Genomic DNA, 10402 nt, shown 5'->3' with positions numbered 1-10402 from the left:
GCAAATTTATTGAGTTTTTGTGTGACGAACTACAGTAAGGGGTAGCCAAAAAGGCCAATTGTTGGTGGATGGTAGTTATTCCCTCATTGAAGAAAGACATAAATTTATCACATTGAGCAGTGCAGTACAGGTGTGCAGGAAGTGTATATAGTTTTTGTTTGTTGATACGATTAACAGTTGAATACAGTGCTTAGTATTACCATCTCCAGACTCAATTAAATGTGAATAGAAAACATTTTTGGCAGCATAAAGAGCATCTTTGTAAAGATGAACATGTTCACTATACAGTTCTCTATGTATCATAAGACCAGTTCGTTTGTAAAGACGTTCCAAACGCCGCCCTCTGGTTTTGAGCTGGCGAAGTTCAGGAGTGAACCAGGGCGCAGAATGGGTGAATGATACAGTCCGAGTTTTAAGAGGTGCAAGAGTATCAAGGACCTGCTGTAGTTCAAAGTTATAAAAGGAGACCAGATTGTCAGGAGAAGTGAGGTGGTCACTGGGTGGAAAATCAGCAATTGCGTCAGTCAGAACAGAAGGATTGATCTTTTTTATATTCCGAAATGACATCAAACGTTGTTGTTTGGATTTAGAGAGTGTAACATCAACATTAAAGGAAAGCAATTTATTTTACTGATACCGATAGCTAGGTTGGACCACACTGGCCGATAACCGATTAATCAACCGATAGTTTTTAAAATGGATACTAAATAAAAACTAAAACAGTGCTTTACTATTTAAAAAAAAAAAATAGCAGCAGTACTGAACTATATTTTGTAAATGAATAAACATGTTAATATTAACCATTATATTGATCAATAAAGTTATTTCATAGGTTTTTTTATTATTTTTTTTATTTAATTTTTAACTTCCAACTTTGATAATTACTGCAGTTACCATGTTCTGAACATCACAGCCTTTCTTTTCCCTCAGATGTAATCTATCTAGGTGACTGAATAAAAATATTTGGACTTTATTTTTAAAAATTACCTCAACTTAGCACCAAGCTTGTTAGCTAGACAGTTAGCATCAGCTACCAATATTTACTAATTTTCAGTGTGGTTATGAATAAACATTCATATCTGTCTACTCGGCTAGTTAATTCAAACAATATAAACATTTATACTGTTGATAAACAATATAAAAACAGACGTCACATAGGGCTAAATGCCTAGCATTTTAATAGAACTGTTAATGTTATGGCAGCGGGGAATTTGAACGTGCATTAATTATTTTATTTAATCTGTGTTATTTTAATGTTTTGTTTTTTGACGTAAGAGGCACTGATGCTGATGTGTTTGCATTCAAGCATTTCAGTGGTCTTAAATAGATCACCCTTTACAGCAGATTAACTTCCCAAATAAATGACAGTTTTGACATAAATATGATTTTCAGGTACAATAATTAATCCTAAAATTCGACATTAGTACCTTACTTTTAGTAGCATCAGTCGCGCGCGTTCACAAGATCTCCCGGTTGTGAATTGAGTTCACTGGAGACTCGCACTAAATGGTTCATTTGAATCAGTGAGTTGTTGACTCTAGAACAGCTGCAATCGAATCATTCTAATTCGTGAATGAATCGTTTGGTGCGATTTGCGAACCGATTTAAAAGCTTCATTGAAAAGAATCAGTTCGTTCTTGAATCAGAAACCGCTTCTGCGTCTCAGAGCATGTGATATAGCCTATTATAAGGAGTAACGATATGTTTTATGAAATGTAGTTAAGTAAAAAGTACGATCTTATGCTTTGGAATGTAGTGAAGTAAAAGTTACTAAAAATAAAACTACTCCAGTAAAGTACAGATACTTGAAAAATGTACTTAAGTACAGTAACGAAGTAAAGCTACTCCGTTACTGTCCACCACTGGTAATTATGTTTGTGTGATATTAAGAAATGTATTAAGAAATGTCAAAAATGGGGACCAGGTGTCTTAAAAAGCTGATGATTGCTTCCTTCTGTGTGCATTGTATTTTTAAATTTGTCCAGTGTTTAATGCGGCAAGATTTTTTTGATTTCCAGTTTTGGAGAACTACTTTCTTAGCGATAGCTAGAGAAATGAGCAATGGATTCCTGTATTTTTGCGGGATATGGATTTCGGAAAAGTCGCCTATGAGAAAGTGTTGGTGATGATGGGATTCTGTGGCTCAGGATAGTGGACAGTGTCTCAGTGACTGTAATCCAAAAAGAGTGAACTGGTTGGCAATGCCACATTGCGTGCAAATAGTCGTCTGTGCTACCTAAAGTGCATTGTGAACAGATATCAATGTAGTGTAGGCCTATTTTGAACATTTTACTTTGGGTGATTTGAGTTCTATGAATGACTTTATATTGTATAAGCTGCAGGTTTGTTTTATCGGTCATGGAAAATGTATTCTTACAGATTTGTTCCCAGTACTCAGGGTTGGAAGAGACAGCCAGATCGGTTTCCCACTTGGTTGTTGGAAGTGTTATTGTGTTTTGGTTAGAATCAATGTATATAGTTGGGAGGTTAATTTTTTTAAGTTATTAATTTTCAAAATTTCTTCTATAAGCTGGGAAGGTTGTAATGTATTGTTAGTAAGTGTGGTTTTATCTTTAATTTGAAGTCTAAGTTGTTGATATTGAAGGAATTGTTCTCTCCCAACCCCATATTTCTGTGTGAGTGTGTTAAATGACATGAAATGTTGGTTCTCAAATAAGTGGTGAAGATGTGTGATTCCTTTTTGTGCCCATGTGGGAAAATAAAGCGGTTTATTCTGTATCATGAATTCTGGGTTGTGCCAGAGTGGGGTGAACCTGTTTAATTCTAATGATGATTTTGTGATTTGGTTCGTTTTCCACCAGGCTGTCAGAGTTGAATGGATGGTAATATGTTGGCAAAGTTTGGATTCCTTGATTGATTGTGAGAGGAAGGGGAGGTCTGCAACTGAGATATTTGTGCATTGGTTTTGTTCCAGTTCTAGCCAAGGGTAATTATGCTTGTGTATATTGATCCATTTAACTATGTACTTTAATTGATTTGCCAGAAAGTAGTGATGGAAGTTTGGTGCCTCAAGCCCCCCATGTGATTTTTTATTTTGTAGTGTTGAGTGTGATATCCTGGGTTTTTTGTTTTTCCAATAAAATTGTGTTGTTAATGAATTAAGAGTTTTGAACCATTTATCTGTAGGAGTGATGGGGATCATAGAAAAAAAAAATAGTTTATTTGGGGTAGGGTTTTCATTTTGACAGCAGCTATTCTTCCGATGAGTGTGAGTGGGTGTTTAGACCAGCGTTTATATTCATCTTCAATTTTCTTTAGGAGTGGAGTATAGTTGAGGGGGAAAAGCTCTGACAGCCTGGGGGAAATCTGAATCCCTAGGTACTTGATGTTACCTGTGTGAAGGTGGAGGGATGTGTCCTGAGCTCCAGAATCCCATGCATCATCTGAAAGTGGTAGTACAATTGACTTGTTCCAGTTGATAGTGTAATGTGAAACAAGGGAGAATCTACTGAGAATGTTGAACGTTTCTTGAAGTGATACTCGTGGGTTCTGTAAATAAAGTAAAAGATCATCTGCATATAAACTGATTTTGTGTTGTGCGTTGTCTGCCTGAATTCCTTTGATTAAGGTGTTTTGTCTTATTGCTGCTGCGAGTGGTTCAATGAAAATTGCGAAGAGAGAAGGCGAGAGTGGGCATCCCTGTCTGGTGCCCTGATGCAGTGTGAAACTCTGTGAAGTGATTCGGTTAGTAGTAATGGTGGCCCTGGGTGATGTGTACAGTATTTTAATCCAATGGATGAATGACTCTCCAAAACCAAACTTGTGAAGTGTATTGAATAAAAAAAAGACCAATTTACCTTATCAAAAGCTTTTTCTGCATTAAGTGAAATGATAATGGTTTTATGTTGTGTTTCTTGTGATATATTAAATAGATTAAAAAGTCTGCGGACATTATCTGTGGCGTATCTATTTCTTATGAAGCCTGTCTGATCTGGATGAATGAGTGTGGGGGTGACTGTTTCTATTCTGGTTGCTAGTGCTTTGGTGATAATTTTCAAGTCAGTATTCAATAGTGAGAGAGGTCGGTAGCTAGAAGGGTGAGATGGATCTTTGTTGGGTTTTAGCAGTAATGTCATGGCTGCTGTATTCATGTGTGTGGGTATGGTAGATGACCTTTTAATTTCTATAATTACTCTGTTGAATAGTGGTGATAATATGTCCCAGAAGTGTCTGTAAAATTCAGCTGGTAATCCATCCGGCCCGGGAGATTTATTACTAGGAATTTTATTGAGCGCTTTAGTAAGTTCATTAAGGGTAAGATGTGCGTCTAAGATGTTGGTTTGTTCTGCAGTTAATTTTGGCAATGTCAGACTGTTCAAGAAGGTGTCGATTTCTGATTGAGTAGGTTGGTGAGTGGGAGAATAGAGGTTGCTGTAGAAATTCCGAAATATGTTATTTATATCCTGTGGGTTTTGATTAATGTTTCCTGCAGCGTCTAGGATGGCTGGGATAATTGATTTCTCTTTCTTGTATTGGAGTAAATTTGCTAAATGTTTACTGTTTGCTTTATTACTATATTGAAAACTATTAAATTTCAGTTGCTGAATTTGAAATTGTGTTTTTTTTTTTCTGTATGATGTCATCAATTTGTGTTTTAAGTTCCTTTAATTCCTTCTGTTTTGGTTCACTGGGATGGCGAGATATGTCATTTGTGAGGAATTTGATTTTTTGTTCTAATATATTTTCCAATTCTTGTTGCGGTTGTGAGTCGTTCATCTCCAAAAAGAATGCCCACTCTTGCCTTATAAGGGTTATAAAGTTGGAGTCTTCTAATAGTGAGTTATTGAAGCGCCATATAATTGAAGTTTTAGCATATGTTTGAGTATTTATAGACAGAGAGATAGGGGCATGAGCACTGATTAAAATTGAGTGAATTGTGTTATCTGATATCTTGGTTATTAGTGAGTTGCTGATGATAAATAAGTCAATTCTAGATGAACATTGGTGGACTGTGGAAAAATATCAATATTCTCTTAAAAAAGGGTTCCTCATTCTCCAACTATCGCTAAGGCCATAGTCCTCCATATATTGCTTTATTATGTCAGTGGAGTGCCAGTTTCTTAAGTTGCCATAGTTCATAGTTTACTAATGTTAAAAAAAGAAACTTTAAAATGTAAAAATGTAGCCTATTAGTATTAGTAAATGTTGAAATGAACACACTAGGAACAATACTTCTACAGTTTTCATTAATATTACAAATAGACTCTTACTGTTAAGTATTACCATTAAATTTCAACAGTCATGCTTAAAGATAGCCATCTTTAAATATCAACAGTAAACAAAGCCATAGCATTAAAATTACATACATAGATTATTGATATTGTATGTGCACTCTCACACTTTATTTGATCCTATTTTAGAACACTGCATGATTATTTAATAAAATATATATATGTGTATATATATATATATATAATATATATATAATATATATATATATATATATATATATATATATATATATATATATATATATAGAGGAGAGAGAGAGAGAGAGAGAGAGAGAGAGAGAGAGAGAGAGATAGAGAGAGAGAGAGAGAGAGAGAGAGAGAGAGAGAGAGAGAGAGAATTGCGGGCGCCTTTTGTATAAATAAAGTGATGTGACAAGTTACATACTGGGCAAAAGCGCAGCGCTGCGTCTAGGAGAAGTTACACACCAGACACGTCACGTTCAATTCAGGCAGCAGTCTAAAACTGTTTATTTAATCACGAAACGGAGTTTGGTGTTTAGAAGAACAGTGATTTGCGACAAATACAACTAAATTTTATGGGAAACTATGTGAATGGCACTCTGTTCCGCTGCAGGATTTTCTGTCGGCTGCATTTAAATGCGCACTTGAAGTTTCCCGCTCTGTGCAGCGCGGAAAACATGAGTCAGGCAAGAGAGAACAATATCTCCAGCCTAGTCACTAGCAACATGAATACACTGGAGTGTCGAATAGCTGAGCAGATATATCCGCAACTGTAAGATAGCTCACGGAGAGACTTTAAAAATTCAGAGAAAGCATTTAATTCCTAAAAAAAATTGCAACAAAGCCTGGTGTTGACGACCCGGAGTTATGCAAAAACCGACGCAGAGAAACATCCAAGACAAGTTTTCCAAAGCCAAGGAAAGAGTAAAGATATAAGGTATCTTTGGTGCCCGTCTCACACCTAGATTGCCTACACTTATTAATTTCATGTTAATCTACACCCCGCCACCAGCGCGACACGTTTACATTAATCCACACCCCCGCCTCCAGCATCGCGACACATGTTTACATTACACCCAGATTCCTAAAATATTTGTATTTTCTCTTTATTATGGCAGGTGGTCTAATAAATTGTTAAGCTCTGTATGTTTTCATAGCATTAAGTTTGTTTGAAGGACATTGGGCAGAATGTGGAATAGTGTTTTGTTTTTATGAAATAAATAAGGAAGGAAATAAATTTTTTTTTTTTTTTTTTTTTTTGTTTTTTTTTTTTGTTTTTTTTTTATTTGTTATGTTTTTTATATTTTGGGGTGTGAAATAACCGACCAACTAATCGATTACTCTGACTGAATTTAAATAACACATCAGATTCACATCAGAAATCACTGATTACAGATCAGACATTATAATAAACAAGTTTACTTCTATGTTGTGACAATGCACTGTGTGCTGTATGTGTTGTGAGGTGTATGCATAATAATCTGAAAGCTGTATAAATAATCTTTCCATTGATGTATGGTTTGTTAGGATGTGCAAAAAAAAATCTAAATATTGAGGAAATCACCTTTAAAGTTGTCAAAAAGTTATTAGCACTGCAAATTACTAATCAAAAATTAAGTTTTGATGTATTTATGGTAAGAAATTTACAAAGTATCTTCATGGAACATAATCTTTACTTAATATCCTAATGATTTGTTGGCATAAAAGACAAATTGATCATTTTGACCAATACAATGTATTTTTGGCTATTGCTTCAAATATACATGTGCTACTTATGATTGGTTTTGTGCTCCAGGGTCACGTATATCTTACAGTAAAAGTCAGTTAGAATTGCTGTTTGCAAAGCCTGCTGCAAAACTGTTACTTATTTACAGTGAAATGTAACAAAAAAAGCAAGTAATGCTCTACTGAGACATTCACATGATTTAAAATAACCAAAGTCCTATAGTGACTTTCCTTAAAATGTGTTTTATACTAGCGTAGAAACAAATTCAGTCTCACACGCTCTGAGTTCAACAGTTTATGATTCCAAAAAGCAAAAATAAAGTCTAATTAAAGTAATAATTAAACATCCTCCGTGTCCATTCGCTCACATTTCCATAAGAATTTTGAAACATGGATTTAAGACATTTTAATGATAGTTAAGGTCTTATTTTTATATAAAGGATCTGTGAATGTACCACAAATATTCATTAAAAGACGAATGAAGAATAAACACCAACCTCTTTGTTCCTCGTGAGATATGCAGGTTTCTGGTTCCTCGTGTTTTATTCTGCGGGTTTCTGGTTCCTCGTGTTTTATTCTGCGGGTTTCTGGTTCCTCGTGTTTTATTCTGCCGGTTTCTGGTTCCTCGTGTTTTATTCTCCATGTTTCTGGTTCCTCGTGTTTTATTCTCCATGTTTCTGGTTCCTCGTGTTTTATTCTCCTGGTTTCTGGTTCCTCGTGTTTTATTCTGCGTGTTTCTGGCTCCTCGTGTTTTATTCTCCATGTTTCTGGTTCCTCGTGTTTATTCTCCCGGGGTTTCTGGTTCCTCGTGAGTTTTATTCTCCAGGTTTCTGGTTCACTCGTGTTCTCTTCACTCTCTTCTTTAACAAACTCCATCTTCACAGCAACAGATCTCAGTTCAGATGATACTCCTCCAGATATCCCTGCTTGATTCGACTGTGAGGACGAGAATATTACAGGTATTTATTGACCTGATTCAAAAACTGTACTTCTCCATTTATAGAATCAACATTTCCAACTGTTTGTATTAAACCAGCATCACGACAAAACAACAGAGAGCGCGGTTAAACTAGTCTTCTTCCTCTGAGGTTTAATGGTGTTTGGCAAATAAACATATCTTGTGTTTATTTGCGCCAGCTGGTGTGGTGGGTGGTGCGGCGAGAGGAGGGAAATAATACGGGGAAAATTTACCACTTTGTCGTTTTTTATTTTAATTCCAGTATATGCTTTATAACATGTATGTAACATGTATTATTAACATTTAAATAAAAGTTAAATATTCTCAGCAAGAATGTCTTAAGATGTTATTAAAATTAATGGTAACACTTTACAATAAGGTTCATTAAACTTTAATGTATTAACTAACATGATCTAACCATGAGCAATACATTTGTTATTGTATTTACTAATCTTTTTTTACGTTAGTTAATGAAAAATACAGTTGTTTATTGGTTATTCATGTTCACAGAGCATTAACTAATGTTAGCAAGATTAATAATGTTTTAGTAAATGTTGAGATTATCATTAACAAAAGAATAATAAATGCTTTTATAAGTGCAGTTCATTATTAGTTCATGTTAACTAATGAACCACATTGTTACCAAATTAATAATTTATAGATTTACTTGATACTGAAATGCTTATGGTAAAAATACCAGCATTCTTTGTATATGAATAGCATGCCAAAACAATTATTTCCTTGTTATTAATTTAGGTATGAAACAGTTTAATTCTGATAAAGAAATGTGAAATTTGTACATCTGCATATAAAAACTTTTTGTACGTATGAATCTCTGGTTAAACATTAACATCCTTAACATGCTTTCTTCCTTTAATACTTGATCTCCTTTAATCATTAAGCCTTCCTTCTTACTGGCACATGAAACAGCAGTCTGGGTCCTCTATGCTGTCGTAGAATCCTCTCAGGCAACCACACTTCACATTACCGTAAAAACCTGAGCAGGATTTGAACACGGTTTTACACATTGTACACTCTTTAATTTCAAAAGGCACCATTCAGCCTTTGATGTTTCACTCCATTTTTCCCAGTTCACAACACCTTTAGCCAAAATCACACACAAAACAGAACTCTTTCATATGCACATCTAAGATTATGTTAGCCATGCCAGTGCTTTAGAAAAAGCAAGAAGCAAGATTACTTAAAGCCAACCTTAAACTCATGAGGCATTATGCCTACTTCATTGCACACATTTAAACTTTAACACACTTACTGTGAAGCCATGCATAGTGTGCCTTCTTTCTGAACCGGGCCTTGTTTACAATTGCCCTAAAGTAACTTCAAGTAAGAGACAGATTTATGTAGGCAGCATCTCCATCCTGTAGCACTTCTTCAAGGAGTAGCATCTCCAAGACCTCCATGGGTAACTGGAAAGTATTTATAAAAGAAGAAAAAAAAATCTTACATCCAAAAGTTGCAACTCAGCAGTCATGCTTGCCTTTTGTGCCTAAAGAGCAGATCAGAGAATACAAGTCAGTCTATATATGGTAAGAGAAGAAAAAAAAAAATCATACATTCTTTTCAGTATGCCTCATTTGTCTTTTTGTTGCCTGTCTTTCTCCATCAGACCTGCAATGAAAAGTAGTACAGGACAGGTGTGTAATGCAATTCTTTTAAATTATGTAAATAAAACATTCTCGACTCAAACTCAAAGGAAAGCTAAGTCTTTGATCATTGAAGCTTCAATGGTTTGTATAATGTGATCGTGACAGCACAGCAAAAATTAGAGTGTAAATTAAAAAATGTAAAATAAAAGAAAGAAAACAAACCTCAAGGGGAAATTCTCCAAAAACAGCAGACACCACCACCTCCTGATGCAAGGCATGTCAGGCTAAAATAAAAATAAATACACAGTTACCTTTTAATATTATGGGGGTTTGCCATTGCATATTTCACTTACCTCTGTAAAAAGCCCCTGCAGTCACAAAGCTCAGTGAATACTGAAATGGTAAACATTACAAATACATTTGCTAAGATACATATACTGGATAAACATCTATTAAGCAACACATCAGCTTTATAAACTTACCATCAGGACAAAGATACCACAGTTGTTGCTGAGATGTTGTTATGGAAGGCCCTGTTGATGTTGCCATGCACATAGTCAAACTACCTTGAGAAAGTAAAAAATTTCCAATGCTTTTACAGTTATTCATTTAAATGAATATTGGTACTGTAATATTGTTGACACAGTATTCATGCCAAGGCCCAGGAGACAGGATTTGTGCAATGTTTCTGTGATGACAAAGAACATAACTTAAAAAACAGTTACTGCACTGCAACAAACAAAACAATACAAGACAACTGAAATGTGGTTGTCACAAGTCGGTCAGGCTCACCACCCAGCCAATCACAACGCACCCTCTCACCTGAGTACTAATCAGCAGCACCTGATCACGATTACCTCATCAGCTCACCACCACATATAAGCACACACCTCAGTCAC

At 35.2% G+C, this 10402-nt stretch overlaps 1 long non-coding RNA gene across 1 annotated transcript; it reads right to left on the bottom strand.

Annotated features, from left to right (window-relative positions):
- Positions 1-2893: 2893 nt before the first annotated feature.
- LOC122139500 lies at positions 2894-7490 on the bottom strand. Its single transcript, XR_006156352.1, has 2 exons — positions 7436-7490; positions 2894-3510 (listed from the first exon to the last, which is right to left on the bottom strand). It is a non-coding gene; the product is annotated as an uncharacterized LOC122139500 (long non-coding RNA).
- Between the last annotated feature and the right edge of the window lie 2912 nt (positions 7491-10402).

This window comes from Cyprinus carpio, chromosome B13 (assembly GCF_018340385.1).
Source record: "Cyprinus carpio isolate SPL01 chromosome B13, ASM1834038v1, whole genome shotgun sequence".
Taxonomy (NCBI): Eukaryota; Metazoa; Chordata; class Actinopteri; order Cypriniformes; family Cyprinidae; genus Cyprinus; species Cyprinus carpio.
The sequence above is the reverse complement of the archived record's forward strand: the minus strand, read 5'-3'. Positions and strand labels throughout refer to the sequence as shown.